Source organism: Corvus kubaryi, unplaced genomic scaffold (genome assembly GCF_017639235.1).
Source record: "Corvus kubaryi isolate FWS band 111438036 unplaced genomic scaffold, C.kubaryi_AGA036_p1.0 37334, whole genome shotgun sequence".
Taxonomy (NCBI): Eukaryota; Metazoa; Chordata; class Aves; order Passeriformes; family Corvidae; genus Corvus; species Corvus kubaryi.
In genome coordinates this window covers 12,144,683-12,157,450 of record NW_024581108.1, presented here as the reverse complement: position 1 = coordinate 12,157,450, position 12,768 = coordinate 12,144,683, and positions in this window count along the sequence as shown.

The window sequence follows — 12,768 nt, the reverse complement described above, 5'->3', positions numbered from 1 at the left end:
TGATTCTCGCAAGTAATTGTAAATGTTCTGAATAATCTATCTTCCCAATTTCCATCTTAAAAACTAAACAGAGTTTTCATTTCAATGGAAGTAATAATATAGAATATGTTGAAGCTTTCCATCTGCCTGTGTTGAGCATTCATGTCTATCCTAAATATACGTCAAACGTACATTCTGTAGTGCTTAGCCCATTTCGGGTTTATATATTGTCTTAACAACATTTGTGCTAGTTGACAAATACAGAAATGCAATTAATTATAATTAGGTGGTGTGACATCTGACAGAGAGAAACTGAGTTACCTTCTTTGAAATGTTCAGAAAAGTTTACTATCCTATAATTTAATTATATGGTTGTCAAGTGATAGGATGGGCATTGTATGGAGGGGAGGGGGGGAATCTTGTTCAGTTGTGGTTAGTAGATGCTTTCTGCCCAGCAGAAAGATGTCTTCTATCTTAAATGTTTTGTGCATTTTATGTAGGCTTATGAAATTCCCAATTCTTGTTTTGTTCAGGTTTGCCTATTTCCTTCTTTTTCCCTCCCTGCCTTCAAATGTGTAAAGTCTCAAACTCAGTCCCCATTGAAGTGATTAGAGACTCCCACTGACTGCAGTGGGAATTGGATTAAATCTCTAAAACAACAATTACATGCCTAATTGCTTTTTATTGCTCACTTAAAAATGCATTCTTTGAAACACTACCAATATTTGTAAAGGCTGAGAGTGTAATGTGCCAAACTGTTTAGGTTATTTGGAGACCTATTTTCCACCAGTGCCTGGGGATTTAAATAAATGCTATAAAAGACTGTTATTTACATTATGCTTTTATAACAGAAGTGTTTATATTGCATCATTATTCTTCATATTGATTTTCCTCTAAATGCCAAGACTTTGCTGCATTGAAGTCAGTGGGGGATCTGTCCCTGACTTCATCCAAATTGAAACTGGGAGCTAATGTGGTGAAAAGGAGATGCAGTTTTCAGATCATACTGAAAGAAAGACAAATTTTGTGAAATACCCCTCCTAGAAGTCTGTACTGATTGTCTCTTCTGGAGATCACCCTTGCCCTATGCATTCCTCAGTGGATAGGCGCTCGGTGTCTCCTGAGCATCAAGAGGCCATGTGCTAGTTTGGCAGTGGCTGTAAACAGTAGTTGAAGTGACTGTGCTGATTGGAGAGTGGCTCAGAGAACTTCCTCTTCTGCAAGTGGCAGCCTGCACCAGTTCAGCTCTCCCTGTCACAATCCTGACTCTAAAATATGAACCCCATACAATAATGGGTGTGAGAAGGTTCTGCAGAAATTAATTAACCACCAGAGATCTTTTACTTGGCCTCTGAGCCTCTGAAAAAAAGTAGTCACTGAAGGAAAACAGTGCAATCCTCTTCCTATAAAATCCACTTGAAAGAAACAATATAATTAAAACAACCCTGAGTCTCACAAGCATGGCCTCGAGGAAGATTATAAAATCTGAATTTGGCTGCATGCCTAATGACTTTTACTGCAGAAGTGTTAGCTTCCTTCATTACCAGCCTTCCCTCTAAATGTGCAAACCCCATCTCTGCCACAGAGCTCTTCTGACTGTAATGGACTGAGTTCAGGCATCTTTTAAACAGATACAGCAGGAAAGCTCTGCATAGGCTTGGAAATATTACTGGGTAGTGCTGTTAGGCACCATAAGGAGGCAAGTCAGGTTTGGGAGATGGATTGAAATACATTGAGAATTTTCTCTTTAATTTGACGGAGGATTGGCGAAGGACATGATTGTTGGAGTGAAAGCTCCATCCAAGCTCAACACATGGTGAAAGCAAATAGCCTGAAATGCCATGAATCTACCCACAAATCGGCTGATCAGTAAATAAAAATAAACATGCCATGAGATTACAAATTAAGGTGGAGAGTACATACACACTGTTAATTTCAGCAGTATTTCAATGTGTGATGTTTGCAGATCTAAGGGAGCCAGATTTTTCCAGGAATTAAAAGTGTATACCTCAACTTGCTGTAATATATTGATATGACTCAGATTTAAAAAGCATTTCAACATCATATCGTGATATGCTACAGTAATAAAAAAACTATGCTAGTTGCTGGTGGACAATGCTGTTTTTCTAGAGCTAATGTGAAAGTAAAAAATTACTCTTCTGCTAATTCAATAAAGGTAAATAACTGGAAAGTAACCTATTAAAATATCTCAAGATTAAGACTGGCATATAAGCACTTTGTTTTTGCAGGACTCTTGGTAAGTGTAGAAGGTTTTTCCACAAAACCATAGGCTGAGAAGACAGCTTCCAACTCTTACTTTCTTTATCTGTAGCCCTGCATTTCATCCTGTGACTACAGGCACATTTTGTCTCTAAAAGCTTTAATTTTTTTTTACAGTATAAATTCTCATGGTCAAATTTATCTGCTTTGCAAAATTTTCCTTTCTGGTGTTGTTTGATTAGCAAGATGTTGCTATGATGCTAGAAGCAAACATTTTCAGTACAATTAAGAACACCGTGAAACTAGGGCAAAGCTGAAGATTGCTGAACACAGCAAAGTGGAAGGACGTTAATGTGGGACATAGTAATATTGAACTTTATCATATATTGTAATGGCAGTGGATCAAGCAAACACTTCTGGACTAATGGAAAATGGTTGTGCAACAGGGCAGACACGATAAAAGAAGAGGTCAGTTGTGTCCATATGCCTGGTTAGTTAAAACAAACAATCCTCCTCCTCAATTCCTTTCTCTTAGCGATGCTCTCCCTGTTGCTGGGTCTGAACAGCATCTGACTGCTGCAGCACTGTGGTCAGTCAGTGCAATGCAAACAGAAGGGTTGTATTTGACCAGGTAATTTAAATACAATCATGAACATAACACTTCTACAGAATAAAACCAACAGAGGCCAATGTTCCACAAACTTAGACATTATTAGTATTACTACTACTACCACCTAAGGTCACCGCAGCAATTTTTCAATATAAGGAGTGGTGATTTTAGATCCCATTAGCCAGCTTTCAGTGAGCTCAGGTCCATTTCCATGGCAACACAAGATGCAGCCGTCCGAAAAGTTGTCAGAAGGCTGTAATGTTTGGCTCCTGTGCAGAGCATGGCTGATGACAATGCACACAGCTGTAGGAATTAGTCTCCACTGCAGGCTTTTAACTAAATGAAATAGAAAAATAAACATCCTCTTAATTGACTGGGGGTGTGTGTTATTGTACAATTTAGCTTTTTAAAGATTTAATAAAAGAAGTCTTTGTAGGCGTCTTTATTGTCTAGAAAGTTCCAATACCTGCATTTTAGTTATAGCCCAAGCCTTTGCAGTAGAAACTTGATCTGATTCTTCTTTCTTTCTTTGGTTTGTTTGTTTTTTGGTTAAATTAAGGGCTTTTTCTGTTTCTCCTCAGCTCTGACTTGTTCACAGCCTTTGGCAGGGGATGACAGCCCATGTAATACTGTGCATATAGAGTGCAAGGAGTAGTTGTTTGGCCAGGTTTATAAGCTGGAATGTGGTGACTGACAGTAGTCTCAATAGACTGCAAATGTGATGGGACAAACAATCTCAGGAAGAATTTGTGCAATTTAATAAAGTTTGGATGAGAAAAATACTCGAACCACTGGAAGATTCCTAAGTATTCAACTAATGGAAGAGTAAGTACAGCCTTCTGAAAAGTGCATCCCCTGCACACACTGTGGGCTGAACAGCAGCTGGATGTAGCTGTGGCCCTTGGAGCCATTCCAGACACTGGGGAATATCCTGGAAGCCAAACAGCTGCCCTAGCTGAGTGCCCTGCATATCAACACAAGAGGAAACCTGCCAAGCTCTAGCTTAACACACCAAGCTGTAAAATGCGGTGGCTTGGCAGAGCTTTACATTCACTTCAGCCACATCTCCCACAAAAACATTCATCCATGGCGGGGCAAGGTGCTCACCCAGGGGCTGTGGCTGCAGCATGCTGAGCTGTGGCCATGAGCCCTGACGGCATCACTCTTTGCCAAAACGCTTCTGGCACCCTCACACCTTCCCCAGCTGCCGTGGTACAGCAGTGATTGATGGTGCTGAGCATGCAACAAGCAGTCCATGGGTTAGGCAGCTTTATTCTCCTAACAGGATTTTCTGCTTGCACAAGTTCCCAAAACACAGCCCAGCCTGCTTCTACTTTGAGCATATTGAATTGTAAGGAACTAACTAGAAATGTACATGGGAGGGTGGCATAATACCGTGCAACATATGGCTGTTCTGGTCTGCCATGCCCAAATTCTGTCTAGCATAAATAGGCTCATTTCCCACTGACATCAAGAGTTGCTGTCTTAGATTATTCCGTACTGAAATCCAAAAGTGGATCTTGATCATCTCCCACATTATCAAACAAAAACTAGTTGTCCAAAGCCAGGCGAGATTCTCATAACAGCTTTAGCATATGCCATCACTCTTTCCCTGGCAAGTGATTTGCCTCTCATTGCACTGACTGTCCTCTGATTCAGCAGATTACTAGCAGGACAACGTGGAGAATCGGCCTCTTCCAAATGCACACCGCAAAAAATAACTCCATTCTGGCTTGGTTGAAGTGGTGCCAGAACTGCCCCACACCCTGACCAGCTCCATTCCAGGTGCGAAAAAAGAAAAGTGATGCATAAGGGGGACTGAAACTTGACTGCTGATTCACTGCCAGGCCCTCTGCTCTCCAAGAGCAGCCATGGTAGGATGTGGCTCATGATAGATATCATCCACCATCTCCAGCAGACAGCTGTGTGTGTTGCACATTTTAGGGAACACAAGGCCGTGCTAACCCCCTTTATGTGATCAGCAATTCCTCCAACTATTCATGTTCTGCTTCCAGATAAGAGACCTTCCTAGCTCGTCCTGCATGGATGGTCTTCCCAGGATGCAAGGGCTGGGAAACACAACAGTGGTTGCACCCGAGGATGCTCTGCCACCCAGCCCAGCTGCTGCACAGAGCTTTGTAAGCTCTGCTTTGCCATCAGACTGCAGCACCACATGAACACCCTTGCTTTTTCATGGCAAATGGAAGTTTCTCCGGGAAAGGACACACTCAGACATTCTTTTTTTTTTTTTCCTGCAGCTTTTCTGGTGGAGTAAGAAAGAAGCCACATCAGCTGACAGTGAGGTGCCCTTTGGACTGCTGTTTTTCAAGTGGCCTGCTGTGTTGAATCCTTAATTGCATTAATGGACCTAATGAACCAAACCTCCTGGAGGAAGCAGAGAACATCACAGTGAGAGGGACATTTATAATTAAATCTAGTAATGCTTGGGAATATACTGCCAGGAACAGTTCTGCCTCAGAGGTGGTGGTGGTCCATAGGTCCTAGTCATCTTCTGCCTGTTTTAATCTCCAAGAGCAGCTGCATTCCCCTTGGCTGGCAAAACCAGACCCACTTCACCCATGAGCCTGGAGAGCAGCAAGAAGACAGCTCTGCACTGCCAAGACACTACCCAGCAGCCACATTCTCCTGATGTGCAGGAGGGGTTTCTTGCCCTAGTACCCTCTCCTTCCAGGATGTTCTGTGTAGATTCATTGAATTGCACTCCATCTCCCCCACCGACAAGGAGCTGGTAAAAGAGCAGGGTTCACCATTCCCAGTCCTGGTTCTGAGAAGATGACTCTTAACAACTCTGCCTTTGCTTTTTCCACAGAATTTTCTACTGGCAGTCATGAACCTCTGCTGATCTCCCATCTCAGCCTTGCACCAGCAGCATGCTCAGCCCTAAAGAGGAGAGGCTCGTGAACTATGTTATTTCTTTATGCCAAAAAAAAATGCAAATAAACACAGGCAAACCTCTTATTTCCTAATGTACCCTAATGTGCCTGATATACCCTATGGTTATTGACTGTATGTGTGCTGGTTTCAGTATCAGTTTTAAGCTGTTTTCTCTAACTGTTTTATCTGAAATGGGAGTGTGTAGGGCACAGCTTGCCCACAGTTGTGGTTCTAAGATGATTTTTAATTACTGAGTGGCCTAGTACTCGGATGCTCAGAGCTATCTTTTAGTAATAGAACAGGTTATTTCTGTATCTCCCCTGCTGTAACTCCCTGGTATATAACTTATTTTATTTTATTTTATTTTATTTTTATTTTCTTAAACTGGGCAAAGAAAGAAGCAGGACTCAGCTCCTGCAGACTTGTGCTTTGGCTAAAACACCAGCAGCCATCAAGATTCCGTGACCAACCTGCATTTATTGCTGGTCAAAGTAACTGAGTAGAAGGCGATGTGGGGTTTGTTATGCTGTGGTTGCCATAGAATTATTTAAAAGGTATTTCATTGCAGGACAGCAAACTTCAAAAAACAACAGTAACAACATGAGTCTTCCACATTTTTCTTCAGTTACCCCTGCCCCTGTTTACAAGTACAAATATTTATATATGAGCCAGGATAGTTTATTCCTCCTGCCGCCTCAACAGCAACACAATATTACTTTGCAGATCTTTAGTTCCGCTCACACAGAGACCTCAGCCCATTTCAGGGAAGAGTTTATCTGTTAACCCTTTCAAGAAGTCCAGGGGTTGTAAGATTATTACCTGCAGATAACATTGCTCAGGAGCAGTGGTGGAACCAGAAGTAGGGTCTGGGAGCAGAGGTTGTGAGGTCTTGTGCTGTGGCTGCCAGCCTGCCCTCCTCCCCCTTCATCCTGCAAAACAAGAAGGGTGAAAATTTTGTAGCCCAAATTCAGCATCTGCAATAGCACAGGAAGACCCCAGAACACAGTACTGGATGAAACCTAAGATTGTTCTGTTTAAGATGCACCTAACCACTCCTGAGGCTCCAACAGGCACACTCATCTCTTTTTGAAACACTCAGTAATGGTGCTTATCCTCTCTAATGAGAAAGGTCTAGTGCCCAGCTCGATTATTTCACACTTTCCTCAGTGGTCATACTTTCTACAGCTGCCAGGTTTGTTGCTGTCTGCTGGACGGCCCCCAGTGTGTCCAGAGCAGTCAGCCCAGTGTCCTGGATGTGACCTGCCACTGTCAGGCTCCCATGCTGCTGGTGCAATCATCCTATTAACAGATGTCAGAACAAAACTTGTATTTTTTTCTCTACTTGCAACACCCCAACACCAATGGTTTATATCCGGTTTGTGACCCAGTATGTTTCAATGATTTATTTTTGTGATAGCCCTTTGTTTTTTGCACCTGCTTCTTTCTCTGGGTTTTTTGTTTGTTTGTTTGTTTGGGTGTTTTCTTTCCCTTTTGCTTTATTTTCTTTGTAAACTGAAATGCAGCTGCAGTCAACTTTCCCCATGGGAAGCCAAAAAAGTCTGCAACAGCAGCAGTGCTTGGAAGCTGTGGCCATAATCTCATATAGAAGGTTCCTCTCTTGAGGAACACTCAAGACGAAACTCATAGCTAGTTCAAGGCTTGTGTGCATCACAGAGCATCTTAAATAAGCTTTCTTATGAGTTTTGTGCAGTGTCAAATGCACTTTGATAGCCTGTGTACAGATGCTGTTGCTTGATGCATCCCCCACTTCTCCCATGTGTAGAAAAAACAAGAGGCAGATAAGCACCAGCCTCCTCCAAGTCTGCTGTCATGCATTCCTTTCACCCTTGACTTGAAACTGCTGCTCCACTAGGCATCATTTTCTCCCCCAGGCCTAGCAATTTAAGCCTTGCTCACCATCCCAGACTTCACCTCTTCCCCATGACTGACAGTGCTGAAGGTCTGTGCACCATCCCTTGTTGCCGTAGAGAATTAGCTGGGGGGTGGGGGGGGTGCACCTCTGCAGGCTTTGCAGAAAAGACACATTAAAAGCAGACACAAAGACATTAAGGGGGTTCTCAAAGGGTTGCTCAGTGAAATGGGAAAAAAAATGGAAGACAAAAGAAAATAATTAATTTTCCTGGGTCAGCAATGCTGGTAGACATTTAGACTCCAACAAGGAAGGGACTAAACGACCATCAGCAATCAGAGGAAAGGACCATTTAGCAAACACTGGTGGATTCATTTTCTCCTGCTTTAGCTTCAGCCTCCTGCTCACAGGATTCAGGCTTTGAAGTGCCACATTAACTGTACCAAAGCATCGTACCTGCAGATTGATGGCAAAACTCACAGAGACTCTTAGCTCAAAACAGACAGCAGCAGTCCAAAGTCAACATTTTTACACTAACTACCAGTATCCTCGGGACTTCACTCCAAGCCCTCTGCAGGGACTTACAGTAGCTACTGTTCCTTTTCCAAGGACACATTCACTTGAAGGTACATGTGGTACTTCTCAAGCACTGAGAGACAATGTAAAATTAGATAAGACAAACCTGATAAGATATAGTTTTATACAGGTTACAATTTTCTAACTGGAAACCAGCCCTTTTATTTTTACTTTCCCTCCAACATTATAAAAACCTCCCTGCTCCCAGTCATTAGCTATTTCACTTTAATTAAACATATCCATTATTTTTAAATACAGAACTAAACTCAATTTAGGCAGGTCCATTAGCCCATGAGCCCCTCTAAAGCTCTGTCTCTGTAGCCTAGGATATGACTCAAGGCAGCAGCAGAGCAGAGCACCGGGCTGGATGTGCCTGTTTGGAGCAGATGTTTGTCCTTCCTGCCCCTTTCATTTCCACCTCTTTGAGACAGGCACATGCAGTGGCTGTGATTTACCCCTGTCACGGCTTACATCGCCTCCACTGATTCGGGTGGAGAACTGAGGAGCAGGAGAAGAACCCCTGGCATTCATACCGTGCACAATCCCCTCCAACACCCAGGGCAGGAGGGGCACAGCCAGGCCCTGCAGCAGCCCTGCTCCAGGTGAAGGGCACAGCTGGAGGAGGAGAGGTGCTGCTCGCCAGCCAGACGTCAGTGCCATGTTAACCATGGCTGGGGGGACAGAGGCAGTCCGAACCTGCAGCTGCCTGCCCTCACCAAGAGCGAGCTTAATCCTTTTTAAGTTCAGAGAATGAATGCCATGACCTGCAATTATTCATCTTTTGTGTTGTTAGCTACAGCTCCCTGCACTGTGCCAAATCACACAGTTCCAGACCGGTTTGGTGGTTGGAGCCTTATCAACAACCCCATCTTTACACTCCTCTGCCTGCCCTCTCCCTAAACCACCCTGTGACACCCCTGCCCAGTCCCTGGTGAGGGGCTTCCAAGGGCTGGGCAGGATCAGTTCTGCATGCAAGGTCCCCAGGGTGATGAGGGAGCCCTTGGGGTGGCACATGGCCAGCAGGCACTACACAATGATGCCACTGAGGTGCTGAGCTGTCCTGGCAGGCTCTAGGCGACAGGGAGGAGGGGACCAGGAGTGCCATGTACCTTGCAGGGAACGTGCTGTGCCACCTCCCAGAGTGGCTCCTGCCAGCTGCCCCATGGCAGCACCAAGGCTGCACTGTCAGGGAAAAAACCAGACACACCAAAAGTACACCTTACCTGACAGATTGCAGGCTGCAGTTGTTATCACCAGGAAGAGCCTGGGTGCCAGCACAACCACCTCCCATCCCTGGTTTTAGCCCTAAAAACATGCATTTCTCCAATGCACTGTTTAGACATCCATAGTCGTGAGCAGGGAGATGCCCATGAAATGCCAGAAAGCTGCTGGTGCTGCCACTGTGTCTTTCAGGTCTCAGGGAATGTGCAGCTGACACAGGGCACCACTCACCTCTGTGACTACTCGTGGGGCAGACCTAACCCCAAGAGCAGCTGGTGGCCATTACATCATCACCCCTGTACCTGCTGGGCTGTGACTGGAAGAGCTGGGCTCTCCTGTAATTTTCCAGGTTGGCTGAAGGACCAGCAGGTGCTGAGCCCATGGGGGCAGGGGTGTAAGAGCAGCCAGGACCAGGGACAGGGTGCCTGGGCCTCCTGCAGACACACAGCTTGTTTGGGTGCAGCATCGTGGAGCCACAGCCTTGCAGAACCCTTTGGTTGTTTCCTTGTGCCCAGTCAAGGCTGCGAGGCTTCTGAAGGAGCTGCAGTCCATTAGGCAATGCTTATTAATGGAACACCTGTCTTCAAGGAGTCTTCAGATCTACTCAATTAATATAAACAAGGTTTCATTTCATTTTTTCTCCAATTATCATTCATATTTAAATGCACTATTCACTACAGAATTGTAATTTTACACTTTTAAGTGATACACAGGACTTGGTTCAGGGCATCTCCTGCTTCACAGGCTATGCTTATAATTAGACTGTTGATTTGTCATGAAGTCATGGGGGTTACCCAGAGGATGAGACATGGGTTTGGCCCAAGTGGTACCTTTTTGTCCTATGTGAACGCCCAGAGCTGGGGAGCAACCAAACAGAATGCTGAGGGCAGATATAACAGAGGGTTATATATTTGTATGTAGGTTATAAACAATAACACAACATTGTTTAAACCGGGAATAAGCAAATAATTGTACTTAAAATAATAGATGAGTACAACCTCCCTTCTATCAAAAGTAAAATGAGGTGCTATAAGTAGTAACATTTCTAAAATCAGACCCAAAGAAAACTTTATTGTTACAAAACTTGGCTTATCTTTAGTGCTATCAGGTTTTACTACTTTTTGAAGATGCCTAAATAGACCTTTGACAGCTGCTACTGTTATGGTATTTGTGCTGCTGGGGCCATGGCACCTAACAGATGGAAAAGCAGATAATGCAATAACAGCATTCATGAGTAATGTTTCAGAAGCAGTAGTCATGGTCTTTAAATAAAACCAGCAAAGCAGAACTGAGTCAACTTCACTCCTGGATCAAAGAAAGCTCCAGTTGCTTCAACTTTGACAATGTCAAAAATGTTCCTTAAAAACTAAAGCGACAAAAATTAAAACTCCATACCTGGAAAGATGCCTGAGTGCCTGTGGGCTCTCCAAGGACAGCAGTGATGAGGAACCTGCAAAGAGCCCACATACAGGTGGGAACAAGCTACTGCCACCAGGACTCCTTCAGTGAGACCACCCACAGGCTCTCCTCGCTGCTTCCAAAATGTGGCAGGAACTGTAAGGAGCTCCCAGCTGCATTTGGTGGGCTGGCAGTCCCAATCACTGTGGCAACTCAGGAAGCCCTCGGTCCTTATTCTCACAGTGACAACTCCCACTAGAACCTATGCAGAAGAAAGGTGCACAGAAACCAAGTGAGCAAGACACAGCAGTGCCACCCTCTCACAGAGAATATTTTTAGTACTGTTCATAGAAACAACACATCAAAAGAGCGTTGCTTGTCTCCCAGCCAAACATGGAGACCAAATAAAATATTAGCAAAAACCCACTTGGCTGGGTGGGGTGAGTTACTGGTTGTGTCATGTCTGGCATGTTGATACAAATACATGCTGGATCTAGCTTGCCTTTCGAAATAATAGCTCACTCAGTCTTCATTGTGGGATTAAATGAATCAACAGTCCTTCAGGACAGCTCCTGATGGAGCCTGTTACTACCATTTGTATCGAATCAGTGGTTATCAGCCCACAGGAAATTATTAGTAGTAAGTCAAAATATTTGGTCTGACTGCCTCAGGGGAGGATGAACTGCTCATACCAAATCTGAGTGTTATCTCATCCCTGGCACCTATTCTAATCAACGTTTGGCTTCACTGGCTGAAAGTTCTTTGTACTTCAACTCTGAAGCTTGTACTGCTGTTGCAAAGGGTGAGAAGAGACAGAGGGCAAGACAAGAAGGCCAAGAGAGAGAAGTGAATTGTCATCCATCAGAGACTCCTGTCTAGCAACCCTTACTGAGTCATTTGGGCTTAAATCTCTTGAGATACTGAGGTGTCACCTCCTGCTATTCCTTTCAGCTTCCTACCCTTGTGTCAGGGCACTGAACACCAGTACCTGGTCCTGCTGCCCCTGAACATGACAGCTGAGCCTCTGAACACCCACAGCACCAGGATGGCCCAATCCCATTCAGACAAAAAGGGCTTACAACTACAGCTGGTACATGAAGAGTCAGTAGCATTAGGTTTAGTTAATAAGAGGAGTTTCCCTCTGCACTGGGAATCTCCCCTGACCATCTGCATCCCCCAAGGTTCCCTCATGTCAATCCCTCTGTGATTTCTGGCTCATTTGAACAACTCCCACCAGACAAAAAGGTCTCAGAACTCACAAAGAACTAAATCCTCAAGTCACTTTGCAAAACCTCTGAACTTCAGGCATCACAAAGTAAGCAGACCATACACAAGGTGAGTGACCAAGGGAGCCTGATTTTCCTTCACATCTGTGTTTACAGATGGACTCACAGCTCCTTGCAAGTCATCCTGCTACCTCTTGGAGAAGCTATATTCATACTCCTGCAGAGAGGAGAAGTCAAAGCTACTTCAACTCAATAATTCTTTAACAATTTGGCTGACTACAAAATGGATTAAGATGGCAGACTCCGGTATTTTCCTGGTAGAGGCTCAGCAGTGGTGAGATATCAGGGTGCTGGGGATTTGCTGGGAAGCCACTCTGGGGATTCCCTTCATCCTCTTCCTGCAAGTCCTCACCTATGCACAGGCAAGCATAAAATTGCATCCATAAAACACTTTTATCCTGATTTCTGAATGGAATGAGGCATGGGCAGTGTTTTGCTTTCTGCCTGACTAGTACCTCAAAATTTTTGAAAACATCAGTCACTTCCATTAAAACTTGGCTGTGAGGCAAAGATCTAAAGGTGTTGCCTTACCAACAGGTTTTGGGAAAATAAACAGTTGGGCAGAGGAGAGTCTGCTCCTGCCTCCACAGAAGCAAGGACCGTGGTGCAATCTCAGCCACCCCTGGGGACAGGAGGCATGAGCACTTACCAGAAAATCTGCAGCCAGAGCTCACACTGTGTTCTGCAGAAGTTCCTCCATCCTTGGGCTTGGT